This window comes from Elgaria multicarinata, chromosome 6 (genome assembly GCF_023053635.1).
Source record: "Elgaria multicarinata webbii isolate HBS135686 ecotype San Diego chromosome 6, rElgMul1.1.pri, whole genome shotgun sequence".
Taxonomy (NCBI): domain Eukaryota; kingdom Metazoa; phylum Chordata; class Lepidosauria; order Squamata; family Anguidae; genus Elgaria; species Elgaria multicarinata.
In genome coordinates, this window is record NC_086176.1 from 26,047,788 (window position 1) to 26,063,429 (window position 15,642).

General features: G+C 44.1%; 1 protein-coding gene across 1 annotated transcript in view; it reads right to left on the reverse strand.

Moving 5' to 3' along the window:
- The window catches only part of PLPPR1 (phospholipid phosphatase related 1), a 140,189-nt gene extending 125,774 nt beyond the window's left edge, over nt 1-14,415 (reverse strand). The window contains exon 1 of the mRNA XM_063129181.1: nt 14,265-14,415. The gene's annotated coding sequence lies outside the window, so the exon portion shown is untranslated. The remainder of the gene's footprint in view (nt 1-14,264) is intronic.
- Between the last annotated feature and the right edge of the window lie 1,227 nt (nt 14,416-15,642).

Here is a 15,642-nt window from a genome sequence, read left to right on the forward strand (position 1 = left end):
GTGTTGTATGTGTCTATACACAGAGACAGAGACAGAGAGAGAGAAAGACCAACAGAGCTGCCTGAATTCTGAACTCCGCTTGAGAGCATGGCTAGAGATGTGAAGTCCTGGAAACACACTCATACGAAAAATAGCCAAAGTAGGGAGCTGGAAACATTCCAGGGGGAGGACCCTGTTTTTCCCCATTTTTTCCTTTTTTAAAAAAAATCTGGAGAAGAAACCCAGTTTTCTTCCTAATTTCCCCAGCCTTAACATCTCTAGGCATGACTTTGGGGACTGTCATGACAAGCACCTGCATTTCAAAATTTACCACTACACCGCTGATCGGGATCTGTAGATCCACTGACTCTTCCCCTCTCCTCCCCCCTTCCAGCCCCACTACTACAGTTTCTGGTCAATGTCTTATTGGGGTCCTGTAGCTTTGCTTTCAAAACCTGCAAAATGTGTTTGACCAGAGACTGCAGTGGGGAATGGCGAAAACAACAACTCAGATGTGCATTCCTGAGGGCAATAACTGCTCAATTACACACAACTTTTGAAGGAAACCCATGATCGCTGCACAGTCTAAGTAGTTTATTCTTAAAAAGGACAGGTAGCAGGTAGCAAGACTTTTTGTCTTCTCAAGTTTCCAATCTGCCAGACCTGCTTCCTAATGTTGAGCCAGTCAGAATCTTTTAATGCCCAGCATTTGGAATTTCACGAGGAGAAAGGCTACTATGGAGTGGAGATGGGCAATTTGGAGCAGGACAAGAGCTAAGCACCTTCCTTCTCCTATTCCCCCAAGATTACCTCTGGAAAAGGGTTTCCTATTTTAAAAAGATCATATCAAGGTAATGTTATGTGTATCTGTATGTAACATCTTGTTGGCCCTGGAAGAGCGACCTTTAGAAAGCAACAGCCAATAATTGAAAGTCTGTGATCAAAATGATAGATTTTGGGGCAGATGGACACATTTGGAAATGGAGACGGTGTCATGGGTACTCTCACAAAATGGCTACCATGGGGTGGCCTTTCCATTCACAAAATGGTTGCCATGATGTACATGGCCAGTCATAAAACACCCATATCCTGAAAGGCAAACTGGTAGGGCTAAAAGAAAAGTAACCTGCCCAAGATTGTTAAAAATCAGGAGGGGCAGAGAAACTGGCAGGCACCGAGGGAGGTGTCCGTGGGCACACTGGTGCCCGTGTGCACCATTAGGGATCCCACTGACAGTTTCAATCTACCTTTCTCTTGTGAGTAAACCAAGCCTTCTGTAACACCAATCCAAACATCTTAGCTTTCATCCACTTCCTAAGTCCTTTTTTTTAAATCTAAGCAAGCAAGGCAGTGTTTTGCATTTTTGTTTCCAACTATCCCAAGGAGGTTTCTTTAGATTGATTACTGCTACATCTTGTGTGTATCTGGGCCTGCCCAGAAGCAACATCTTGGGTTGGTTAGGTGATGAGAATAATGATGGAACGCGACGCTGATAAGAGAGCTGATCAAAATGCCAACAGCTGACATTCCCCCCCCTTTCCCAAGTAATTATATCTTCAGCATTTTACTGCATATTGTTTTAACATAATATGCAAGATCTCAGCTGCACAGGGCAAATCAGAAAGTGTAATAAGGTAGGGCGCATCAAGACTTTTCAATATAAATGCACCAGCTCTTGCCACAAGCACCGTTGGAATGAAGAAAATTACCTTGTCTCTCCAGGGAGAGCCCCAGAAGACAGAATAAATATACAGCATGCATTTGTGAAAAGTCATACACACATTTAAGAATATCACATGAGCCTGAATGGTTTTCTTCCCTAGAGGAAGCACGTCCGTGAGCTTCATTGTTATTGTTGACAGGAAGCATCATGAGGAAGCCATCCAATCCTAGACTTACTATGATGCCACTGAAAGAGCAAAATCAAGTATAAATATAGGATTTTCATTTCATTCAGGAGTACCCTCCCTTTAACTAGTGAAACTGACTTCCAAGTAAACACACAGATAAGAAGGGCCATGCTGGATCAGAACAAAGGTCCATCTAGTCCAGCACTCTGTTCACACAGTGGCCAACCAGCTGTTGACTGGGAACCCACAAGCACCACACGGGTGCAACAGCACCCTCCCACCCATGTTCCCCAGCAACTGATGTACATAGACTTGCTGCCAATATACAAAAGTGGACTGTTTGAGATCAGAGAGCTTCTTTTATCTACTGGGACCTTTTGTGTAGATTGTTTTACCATCGCACATCAGGCATTTTATTATTTCTGCTGCCGTGGCTGTTTTTATTCATCTAACTTGCTGATATGAGAATATATTTTAATTGTTGCTACAGTTTAATTGTAATTTGCAGCGAGCAGGGTTGCCTGTGTTAGTTGTCAGCCACTTTGGAAATTTGCTTACAGATGGAAAGCAGGGTCCAAAGCCTGGAAATAAATGGCCACCTGTATTTGACAGCGTTTGTTTCTTTAAAAACTCTAGATTTGGTTTACCATCTTTATCATGGGAACGTTTTAGGCAAAAATATGCTCAAAGGAATACAAACATTCTCTCTCTCTCTCTCTCTCTCTCTCTCTCTCACACACACACACACCTTTTACTGGGATTACAAATAGGGTGACCATATGAAAAGGAGGACAGGGCTCATGTATCTTTAACAGTTGCATAGAAAAGGGAATTTCAGCAGGTGTTATTTGTATGCATGCAGCACCTGCTGAAATTCCCTCTTCATCACAACAGTAAATCTGCAGGAGCCCTGCCCTCATTTGTATCTGGTCACTGTAATATCGCTCCTGCAGCTTTAACTGTTGTGATGAGGAGGGAATTTCACCAGGTGCTGCATGCACACAAATGCTGAAATTCCTCTTTCAATACAACTGTTAAAGATACAGGAGCCCTGTCCTCCTTGTCATATGATCATATACAACAACAGAGTTGTTGGATCTTCATACAAAAGTGAAAGATGAAACTATCTAGAGAATGAGTACTGTGAACAAAATCATTGGGAGGGGGGTTCTCTTTGAGTATGTAATGATTTGTGTTTGACTTCCATAGCCAGTACTGAGACGCAGTGGTGTGTGTGTGTGTGTGTGCGTGAGAGAGTGTGTGTGTGAGAGAGAGAGAGAGAGAGAGAGAGAGGTGGGCAGAGGAAGAGGGGCCAATAGATTCTCTAGGCAAGAACTGGGCAGACCTCAGGTTTGTGGAATTTATTTTCTTTTTCAACTACAACCCGAACAGCTATGAACCATAGCCTGGTGTAAGGGACTTCAAATTAAAAAATTCTGAGTCCAAGAATTAGTTCTGAGTTCCAACGGTGCTCACAACCATTTTGCATAGGATTCCTTTATTTCAGCAGTTTAATTAATGCCCTGGGACTGGTGGGGGGGGGAGTCCTTTTGTTGTGGCTATTGCTAAATAATTGGGAGTCAGAAATCCTTGCTGATCTTCTCCAAACCACCAGAAGATCTACCAAAAGATCCAGATCTATCTTCTGCCCAGTCCTGCTCTAAACAGCACCCCCTGAGCCCAAGCATTCCATTTTGGATTTTATTCTGTCAGTCACAGAACTAGAGTTAGAGGGGACTTCGTAGGCCATATATAGTCCAACCTCCTGCTTGATCCAGGAAGCCAGAGCTAGGTCATTCCTAGCAAAGAAAAGTCCTGTGCTCTCTCTAACATAAAAACGGAGACTGGGTTCAGACAACATGATAACAATAGTGGTTTAAATAGTCAACAGTTGGTTATTTAACTCACCATGGGTTATTGTGTTGTGTGGAAGGTTTTTTTTAACCAACGGTTAGTTATTTGGCCAAAATAACCAATGCAAACTACCAACACTGCAGAGTTAGCTATTTGAACCACCACTGGTTATTTTGTGGTGTGGAGGGCACCGTGGGATATTTCCTCGCTCACCGTGGGAGGGCACTGTGGGATATTTCCTCGCTCACCGTGGGATATTTCAACAACCAGAGTTGCAAGGCAACAGTGGCTGCTGCTCTAGTTCAGCTGGAAGGATATATTTTTGGCAGCAATGGCTGATGGGATACTAGGTTGTGGGCTCTCCCACACTAGAGGCATTCAAGAGGCAGATGGACAACCATCTGTCAGGTATGCTTTAGGGTGGATTCCTGCAGGGGGTTGGACTTGATGGCCTTGTAGGCCCCTTCCAACTCTGCTATTCTATGATTCTAGCAGGAGAACTGAGGGGGGAAAGAGGGTGGGAGGTGAGTGAGTCAACTCAGCATGGACAAATAATCAACTCAACGCTGATCCCAATCCACACCACGATTGGTTATTATCATGTTGTGTGGGGACTACCCCCTAGATAAACAACTGTCGAGTTGTTGACTATCCCACTGTTGACTATCGTGTTGTCTGAACACAGCCTGAAATTCATGTGTTGAGACAAAATTATATCCCTTGGCAAGAGGGAAGCCTGATACAACTGTGTCCATCATTTGAAAAATAAATAAATAAATCGAAAAGAGTTCTTTTAATAGAGTAGATAGATAATTGTGGGCCTAATTTTTTGACAGCCTTTCTTACCAGCAGAGAAAATCAATCTATTGCTGGCGAGAATAGGGGTCACTTAACATCACACCCTTTAGCAGCTTGCTGAGCAGAAGGATTACAATTAGAATTCCAACCATGCTTTCAAAAGCACCATATGGAAAGTAGGCACTGTGGCTATCTAGAGAGGGGGGGAAATGTCATTGTGTCCCTGGGACACACTTAACAGTCAAAGATGGCTAACCTAAATATGCAAGAACTAAATGCAATTGTATCCAACAGGGGAAGAGCACTTTCTGTATCAGGGGGTGTTGAAACTCTTGCAGCCCCAGACCTGAATTCCATTTCAGAGAAGCTCTCGGGTCTCAAGATCCAGTGGTGGGAGGGCCCAAAGGCAAAAAGGAATGGAGCCGAAAGCCCAAGGGGACCAAAAGTCGAAAAGCACCAGCCTATTTTAATAGGGTGACCATATGAAAAGGAGGACAGGGCTCCTGTATCTTTAACAGTTGTCTTGAAAAGGGAATTTCAGCAGGTGTCATTTGTATATATGGGGAACCTGGGGAAATTGCCTCTTCATCACACCAGTTAAAGCTGCAGGTGCCCTGCCCTCTTTTAAATCTGGTCACTCTAGTATAGCTCCTGCAGCTTTAACTGTTGTGATGAAGAGGAAATTTCCCCAGGTTCTCCATATATACAAATGGCACCTACTGAAATTCCCTTTTCTATGCAAGTGTTAAAGATACAGGAGCCCTGTCCTCCTTTTCATATGGTCACCCTAATTTTAAGATTATATTTTTTAATGCCAGTAACTAAGCCTTTGGAGAGACATTTCAACCTTTCAGAATTGGTTTTATAAAAGCCGGGAAACAACCAAAAGAATCAGCAGATGGGGACAGGGGAAGGGGGCATGGCTAAATGCAACCTCCAGTATCAGAGGCAGTAAGCCTGTATACACCAGTTGCTGGGGAACATGGGTGGGAGGATGCTGTTGCACTGCGTCCTACTTGTGGGTCCCTGGTCGACAGCTGGTTGGCCACAGTGTGAACAGAGTGCTGGACTAGATGGACCCTTAGTCTGATCCAGCATGGCATGTCTTATGTTCTTATGACCTCAAGGAAGCTGAATTGGGAGCTGGGGCAGATGTTCTGCACCCTGCCCTATGTATTTCAAAAATACATATGTGTGGCAAATCTAAGCTGAATGCATAAAGTAGCTCACATACAGATGTTCTCAGGGACAGGGACTTGAGCATAGTGGTAGAATGCATGTTCTGTATGTAAATCTCTGGCACTTCCAATTAAAACCATCAGACAGCAGGTGATGGCAAAGATCTCCATCTGAGACCCTGGTGTTAGTAAGAGGAGATACAACGGGCCTGATGGAGCTGGTTTAGAGCAGCCAGCCAGCCCTGTTAATTCATGCTCAATGTTTCCTTAACACAGCTGCAACATTTAGCTTGCGATACTTGTTTCTGGAGCTCTCCCCCCATGGAAACTTGCATCGGGTCATAACTAATGTCCAAATGGCTAGGAAAGGAAGTATATCTTTGCCTGAAGCTGACACGGTCATCTTTTTGGCACCAGGCAAAGGCGTACTTATTTTCCCAGGCGTGTGGCCAATAGTTATGGCTCAATGTAGGGGGCTTCTTTTGTGATGTTCACTCTAGGCTGTGAGGGGGTGGGTGGATGGTGTTTGTGTATTGAGTATGAATGATTTTCGTATTGTATTTTTTTTAGGGTTGTTTTCTTTTTATGATGTTCCTTTTATTGTATTATTGTGCTGATTATGAAAGCCAGTGTGGTGTAGTGGCTAAAGTGTTGGATTAGGAGTCGGGAGATCTGGGTTCTAGTCCCCACTAGGCCATGGAAACCCACTGGATGACTTTGGGCCAGTCACAGACTCTCAGCCCAACCCACCTGTCAGGGTTGTTGTTGTGAGGATAAAAAAAATGGAGAGGAGGAGGATTATGTATGCTGCCTTGGGTTCCTTGGAGGAAAAAAGGCAGGATATAAATGCAATCAATAAATTAACAAATAAAATATAAATAAATATGGGGTTATATTGATTTGGAGTCCCCCCTCTATTGTATTAATCATAGATTTCGTGGTGGGAAGTGATGCATAAATTTAATAATAGCAACATTATAATGCAATGCTATTACTTAGCATGTTAACCTCAAGTGTTCTTGTTTGTTAAAGTTCTCTGATATAATATAAGGAAGCTTCCTATGTTCCTTGCATCTTCGCTGCAAGGTCAGGGCCCTGCTTCATATTCCATTCTTTTTTATCTCGGTTCTGTGACCGACACAAACTTCTAGAAAAATGAACTGATACATTTCTAGCTCTCTCTCCCATCTCCTGTTGTGGCTGCATGTTAATCGTTAGGAAGTTCATTGGATTTTCATCACTCAACACAAACCCTCTAGCCGTCACTATTCTGAATCTACCTTAGGAAAGCCAGCAAGGCAAAACCTGCTATCATTTGGCCCCTGTAGGGTGAACACGTTTTCATTATTAGCACTTGCACATTTGTTTTCCAGGGCCAACGTACACAATTATTTTATGTGATAGAATCTACATTTCACCACATGGTAAATGGCAACAATCAACTGATTGCTTCATTTTGTAAAGCCATTATCCTAGAAATATCATCACGGATTGCTCTCTCTTCCTTATCACATCCCAGCCTGCCTCTTTTTATTTGGTAGCAAGCTGACAGGACGAAAGAGAAATGATCTATGATAGCAGATCTACCATGATAACAATTTGACACAATCAAGCAAGAAAATGATAGCTGCAGTTTATCATGCAGAAAAAGGGAAATGCCATCACATAAAACAGACTGGGTAAATGAGTGCTCCATTCCCTGGTAACAAAGAGGAAATCCCACTCTCAATTGCACCTTTCCAAGACTCTACTATGATTTTTTTTATCCCTCTTTCCCACCCAGTCACAGCAATTCATATGCATTCAATTCATTTTCACATCTTCAGTAATAGAACTGGTTCCTCAGTAATATAACGAGGTTAGGGTGGTTATGGAGACTTTCCCTGGCCCAACCTGGTCAGATGAGTGAAGTCATCATCAGCAAATGTAACATATTGGCCTGCTTCACACATAACACTACCTCATGGTTTGGGTTGATGAATTCTGGGTTGTTGTGATGTGCAAACCAAGCTCTGCTAACAAACCATGGTTTGTTGTTGGTATGCTAACAATCCAGAAAAAGAACCCACAGTTTGTTGTTGGGTTGTGAACTCTGGGTTGTTTAAACCATAGGTTGTTGTTGTTAAGTATGAATCCAGATTTGTGAGTTGTTCATTGGTTGTTTTACCAGGCTACAGAAGTGGTGAACAAGAGTGATTAAAAAAAAAAACAGCTGCCAATACTACAGGGCGACAAAGGCATTTGGGATACAGGGAAGGAGTGGGCGACAGAGGAAGAAAACAAACAACCTGGGGACTGAGAAAGCAAACCATGATTTGTTTGATCATCTGCCAGACAAAACCTGGGTAGGGTAATAAACAATGGATTAAATAAACCATAGATAAGTGTTATGTGCAAACCAAGACATTGACCAAACCAAGCTCAATTACACCACATTTTCTTGTCAGAACAGTAAGCATGTTTTCAAGATGATAGATGAAACGTCAGAGAGCCACCTACTTAGAGGGCTGGTGAGGACCCTCTAAGAAGAGTGGCATCATTGCAGCACCCAACTAGCCTGCAGCCTGACACAGGAAAGCATATTCAGCTATGACGTGCTGCTCAGATGATGAGGAAAAGGTCAGAGACACTGAACCGTAGGAGCCAGCACCCCTTTCCACAGCAGTTTCCAAACAGGAACAGTTCATCTGAGCAGCAAAAACTTGGAAAAACTAAACCTTGAGCATGGACTTGACACTGTTGGGGGTGTGGAATCAGCTGCCAAGCTCACCTCTCAACTGCTAAGTAGTTGGGCATTCCCACCGAAGGTGACAAAGGTCCTGAACTGGCCACATCCCTTTTTATTTATTTATTTATTTATTTATATAGCACCATCAGTGTACATGGTGCTGTACAGAGTAAAACAATAAAAGAGCAAAACCCTGCCGCATAGGCTTACATTCTAATAATTTACATTTGACCCTTCTAGCCTAACTGGCTATAATCTGAATGGGTTAGGTGGAGTCTTTGCTACGGTAAACTTAGGGAGAACTTCATAATGAGCTTCCTCCTGATGTCTTTTCTGATTCATGTTACTTCAAGGCACCTCCTTCACAACTCATCAAAACCTGACCCCCCCCCTTCCTAATGCAAGGAGTGGGAGTCCAGTGGGTTTTTAAAAAACGGTTATAACGAAAGGGTAAGCTTTAATATATCGAATTCCTCTTCCCCCGTGTCTTTGTGCTGTATGCAGATTGCCAGCAGTTTTACCATCTGGTCTCTGCTCTCCCTGCCCACTGTTTCTCTTAAGCAGGGAAATAGGTAGGAGGAAAATTTGCCTTGTCCATCCTCAGAAATCCAGGAGTCTTACTTAGCACATAATAAAACAAACTGAATTTCACTTGAAAGGAGGAGAAGAAAGACAAACCATCAATCTTATGGCAGTTGGGCTCCGGGGGAAATGCTAAAGAACCTATTAGACAGGAGGGAAAAACCCAAGGCCCAATAATCCTCCTGAAGCCTTATCAAATTATGCTGAGAAGTCTCTTATGATTCTCAGGTCAGCCAGGGCAGGACGGTTGGGAGTCTAGGAAGTCAGACTTCCAAGATAGCATGCCTTTCCCATCCAAATTAAAGAAGGATAGATAAGCCTTCAGAGAAAGCTAAGAGAGGGTTCTCTATATTTTGTTTGACAGCTGACTTAGACATGCAGAAGTGTCAGGAAGTCATCCACTCATTCACTACTGACAGATTAACATCAAGAGTAAAAATACAAGGAAGGAAAGAAGGGAGGAAGGGAGAATAAACAGGACCTAGATAATGTGATTACAATACCTACAGCAAGGGTGGCAACCTGTGGCCCACGGGCTCCATGGGGCTTCAGATGCCTCACCCACCACCCATGGGCCCCACAGGACTTCTGTTGCATCACCCCACTACCCTCTGCTGCTCCCAATTTTTTTTAATTAAAAAAAAAGGCATCTGTAACAGCTATGGAGTGCCAAAAGGACCAACTGTAGTTTGTTTGCAAACTACTTTTGGCCCCTTAGGCACTCAGTGGCTGTTACAGAGCACAAAAAAGTTAAATTCAGCTTTGAACCAAGCAAATGTAACCCTTGTATTGTTCTGTAGTGCTACACAGTGGTTTGCCACTGAAATCCGGCGATGAGCCAGTGATGGTTTAACAACTCTTTGGGGGGGGGGGTGCCCTGCAGACTGTGCTGTGCCCCATGGAGTGTGGCCCACGATGGGAGGGAGGATCCAGGAGGTGAGAATGTGCCCCCAAACCTACTCAAGTTGCCTATCCCTGCCCTACTGTCTGCTACTTTCCTATTGACAAAATCCAGACTAAGCTGCTAATACAACAAATTAGGCCACTTCTAAAGTCACATATTTATCCACATCATTTAACAAATATGTCAACTTATTCAATGATGGCCAGTTTGGCCAACACCCATCCACACAAAACGACCCAGTAGCTGTGCTCTTGGAGCCCTATAAAAGGGAACAAAATAATACTGAGTAAGGAATCTCCTTAATGGCTCTTCAGTCATAAACCTTGCTTCATAAGATGTGTTTCTATACTGCCTTAATTTAACCAAGTATTGCATAGGTTGGAATCAAAAACAGATAAAGGCTTTGCTATAACCATGTACAGGACACAAAAATTTTCTTTGCAATCACTTGCTAGATATTTGCCTAGAACTGAATGTTACATGCAGCCCTACTTCCATAATACAGAAGTTACCCTGCTCCACAAGATAACCAGGCTATAAATAATAACTGCATCTTTTCCTTCTGTTGGATACATTGCCATGGCTCCCAGTCTTTGACAGCCAACGTCATGTTCCTCACTGGGGGAAATGTTTAAGAAAAACCCAATGAGGGGAGAAAGGTAGGCACATTTTCACACCAGGAAGCTCCAGATCACTTAGAAAAGTACTCTGTGGAGTACTTGGTATGACAATTAATCCAGATGTGTGTGTGAAATACAGCCACAAGTAACCATTGCAGAAGGCTGAACTGAGAGAGATGAAAAGGGAAAGCTGGAGCATTCCAGTAGGCCTGCTGACAAACTTTTTCCTTCTCCCTCCTCATTCCTTTTTCCTTGTGTGTCATTTTCCTCTTAGATTGCAAGCCATGCGACCAGTATTTTTATCTCGCTTATCAGCTGAAGAAGTTCCACTCACAAGTCAGGATTTTCCCATCCTCTTCTTCACCCTGGAGGCACCGCACATGCCCCAATACTGAGGCAGAGACCATAAATAAAACATTTAAACAAAACAAACACTTCTCAGGCAAAAGTCTGCCAGAACAGAAATGTCAAATTATTTTACATCATCTCTCTCAAAACAAGGAAAACCTAGATATCTTTAAGAAAATGCAAACCCTTGCCAACCTTTATTCAAGTGTTCCAATGGGAGATTTGCAAGCAAGGCAGGAACCTGTTCTTTCCCACAAAACTATATGCAACATCTTTTAGTTAAAGGTATTTCAGATGTTGGAACCTGGAAATATATTTTCTCTTAGTAGAGCATAGTCTACCTTGGAAATCAAAGGGATATGGAGACAGGACAGAGGTCAATAAACCAGCAATAGTCAAAATATTGACTCCTAAGAACTCAGCCATCCAATCTTCCACTCGAGTCTTATCATATGAACTGTTCATTTGATCTAAATCCCAACCAGCCCCCATTTTTATTGGAATTATACAGCTTTCTCACTTATTTATTTATTTTATTTATTTATTTATTACATTTTTATACCGCCCAATAGCCGAAGCTCTCTGGGCGGTTCACTTGCCAATTGTAGACAACTGGGCTACTCCAGTAAGTGAGGGTGTTCTTCTTAGTACAACTCCTTTCTGAGGAACACTATGGAGATGTCTACATGTAACTGAGACCCTAGCTTCATCTGTTAATACTGATGCTATTAACAGAGAAGCACAATCGGGCCAAGCCACAGAATAATGTTACATAATAATCTCTTCTGGTATAGTGGAAGGAGTTCTGTAACTGTTTATACTTCCCCCAGCCCCGCTGGGGCCATCTTGTGGAAAATTTAGATTTAGGACAGATAAAAGAAAGTATTTCTTCACAGAGCACATAGTTAAATTATGGAACTCACTACCTGAGGTGTACCGATGGCCACCAATTTGGATGGCTTTAAAAGGGGAATACACAAATTCATGGATGAGAAAGCGATCAGTGGCTACTACCTCCATTATCAGAGGCTTTATAACTCTGTATACCAGTTGCTGGGAAGAATGAGCAGGAGGATGCTATTGTACTCATGTACTACTTGTGGTTTTCTCAAAGGCAGCTGGTTGGTCACTGTGTGAACAGAATGCTGGACTAGATACACTGTTGGTCAGATCCAGCATGGCTCTTCTTATGTTCTGAACTCCAGTGTTAACCGTTTTACTTCTGTAGCACCCACAAAGTCTCATTGCAACTGAAGTACACCCTCATTTGCCCTTCCCACGCTTAATAATAATAATCCAATCCCACACTCTGGAGCAACTAGTAAAAGAATGAAGCGAATGCTCTACTAACTCAACTATTTCAGTTTGAAATGATAAGAATATTCACTCCAGATCTGGGAAATTATCCACACTACTTCTCCAGTGTTATTTAGATCATCCTGCAGTGGCAAAATCTGAAGGCTGATCCACATACTATGTGTTTTAGGAATACACCAAAGATGCTTCATTTCAAAAGGTGTGAACAATAAGTGGGTACAAACTTGTGTTTTCAAGCAGTCATATCAGACAGGAACACTCATGAAAGAATGGAGATTGGCTTTCTGACAGGTGCACTTTCAGTATCACCCCAAAGTTTACTACTGACTAATGTGAAAACTGGCCCTGATTCAACCAGAACTGGTGAAGTGAAAACAAGGGACTTTCTAAGTCAGTAATAAAATATTTGCCAGGACTTAAATCTGAGCCCAGGGTTAGACTCCAAATCTGTTTTCAGTGACCAAGAAGAAACAGGGGAGTACCTTCCTTTCACCACTATGTAACCATAATAAGCTGTCATTCATTTGAATTAAGAGGAAGAGCTTCTAGGTCAGAGGGCACAACTTCAGGCCAGCTTGCAGTGTAACTTCACTCCTTATAGGAATGATGCCCTGGTGCTGTGACAGCTTTCTTTCTTAACGGATGTTATTCTCCATGGGAACGTTGAAGGTAGAGAAGGAAAAAAGATACACCACCTGGAAATGTTCCCTAAAATATATGAAGCGATTACATATATCCATTACACATATCTACATTGTACCTTCTACTACGTTTCTTATTTAGGGGCAGATTCTCAAATCCACATCTAAGCAACAAAGTCCTTTTCAATGTCCATCAATGCCCTGAACTTCACCTTGGCTGACTGATTGCTGAGCACGCTTAGCGAGCCATCTCCAAAAGAGCAACAAACCTCAGTTCTTCTCACACACCGTCTGACAGAGGTCACTTTTTATCAGCTGGAGACACAGGGTGGAGCCTCTCGGGCAACAGCAGATCAGGGGAAAAAATGCAATCTCTTATCACAGTGCAAAGCTCCCAAAAGAAAACTGCCTAATGTCAATGAAAGAGAGCAGCACACCCACTCACAAAGACAGAGGTGCCAACCTGTCCTTAGCAATATCCAGGTACAGACAAATCTAACTCCAGAAATTCATACGCAGCAAAACTTTATTTAAATTAATCTCTCAGGTCCAAATCCTTCCATAATAGAATTAGACATAGTATTTAACGCTCCTCATTCTCATGTACTGCTACGTTTCCTGCCCCCATCTGTTTAAAACAACCTTTTAAGGTGCAACTCTCTCCCCTGAAAATGATTACAGATGGGGATTCCTGCTGCGCACACAAAGAAATCATGAGCCGAACCTCACAAGCACCCAGATACGCACTCTCGCATCCACTCACACTGAAAGCCAGAAAGTAAACCATGCTGCAGTCCCAGGCAAGCATGCATGACCCTCGCATACAAAGCAAGAGGCATGCAGCCACACAAATGCAGGTTGCGACGCACGCACACACACACACACTCCTTGTGAAATGCACCCTGGAATCCAGACTGATCCACTACCGCAGAGAGCGCATGACAAACATGCCCATGCGTCTTGAGTGCTCTTCACACCCACCCACAGAATCCCACGCTGTTCCCTCAATAATAATAATAATAATAATAATAATAATAATAATAATAATAATAATAATAATAATAATACATTTTAAACCCCTACAGTTGGTCTCCAGACCCTAACAAGTGCTTTTCACGTCGCCCACCTTGCACCGTCCCTGAACTAGACAGGAAAATAAATAGATAGAAGTTTCCTGGTGGGATTTTTTTAAAAAAAACACCCCATAAAAACAGCCAGCTTCTGCTTTAAAATCCAACCTTGCATCTTCCCCCCTGCCCAGCAATCTGCGCCCATAAGCCTCCTATTCCGCGTTCCACTCAATTCAGAGCCAATAGCTCAAGGTTCCCAAAGCAGCGGCACCCCAAGCCCAGTCCCAACGATCACACACACACACACACACACACACACACACACACACACACACACACACACACGCCCTACTCCCGCAAAAGCGTGCAGCACCTCGCGTTGTCCTTTGCCTCACCTCCTCGCTCTTCTTCTCCAGCTTCCAGCTTCCCTCTGGCTTCAGCGCCGCTATCCAAGCTAGGAGTAGCAATATCCACTCAGGCTGCCGCCAGGAGACACCATCTCCATCCAATGCATGATGATCTCTGAATGTGTGTGTGGTATGTATGTATGTATATATGTATGTAGAGTCTAATTTTGGAGTGCGCTTGGGAACGCTCTTCCTTCCTCCCTTCTGATCCTGGTCTTCTTCTTCCTCCTCCTCCTCCTCAAGGTCTAGGATCTTCTCTTCGCTTCACAGAAGGAGAAACAACGAGGCGGGGGGCGATGATGATGTGAGGTGGGGGAATGACGGTGTGAGAGGGGGGCGGGGGGAAGAGAGAGGAGGCTCGCGCAGGCGCAAGGCAGGGGACGCTGAGCGCTCGCCCAGGCGTGCTGAGAAGCCCCCTCGCGCTTCCCACCTCTTGTTTGTCCTGGCAGCAGGAACGGCGCTGCCCTATAGCGGGAGGGGGCGTGGCGCCGAGCCTGCAGGGTCTTTTCTCTCCCTCGCCTCGGTGGCATCCGCAGGCGCTTCCCTCCCCGCCTTTTGTGCCACCAAGCAACGCGCGCTCGCCTCACCTACTACCTCCAGGATTTCCCTCTTCCCTCCGCGTGTAGCATTTGATGCAGACTATGGTGCTTCCTAAGGCCATCCCTTCTTCCTCTGGGCTTTAATCAGCAAGGTAGAGATGGTGGGGGCGCGAGAAAAGAGCACGCCTTCTCTTGCGGTCTTTAGGGTCTTGCTGGTGTCGAGATCGTTGACCCCAAGACCCATGTAGCTGCGTGTCGGGCTCTGTAAACTGGAGTCTGCTGTAAAATCCAGTTTACAGAGATCTTGGGGTCAACGATCTCGACACCAGCAGCTCCTCCTCTTTGTTGTTCCATTAGGACTGCACGACGCCTTCCTATAGATCCAAGCTCGGTGCCCTCCGGAGGTGTTGGACTACAACTCCCAGCGTCCCCCAACCGGCCATGGGGGTTGGAGAAGGCTGGAATCCATAGGAAGGCGTCGTACAGTCCTGATGGAACAAGGTGCTGCTGTCGAGATCGTTGAACCAAAGATCCCCAACCAAGATGGGGCACTAGATTGGAGAAGGGCACTAGGTTGGGGCCGGGGGAAGAACTAAAGGCCCAAACTGGGAGTGCGTGGAGGGGAGCTGGAATTTGGAAGGTTGTTTCCAGGTGATCGTGAACTTTCTTGACCGGGTTTTTAAAGCAAAACCTGACGTCCTTCACCAAGAGCACGCCCTCCGAGAGCAATCTCTCAAGATCTCGCCAGCACTGGAATTGCACCAATCTCACTTCTCCAGGGAATGCCACGTGTCGGATTTTGATTTATGGAGCTTTGTGCGAGCGCT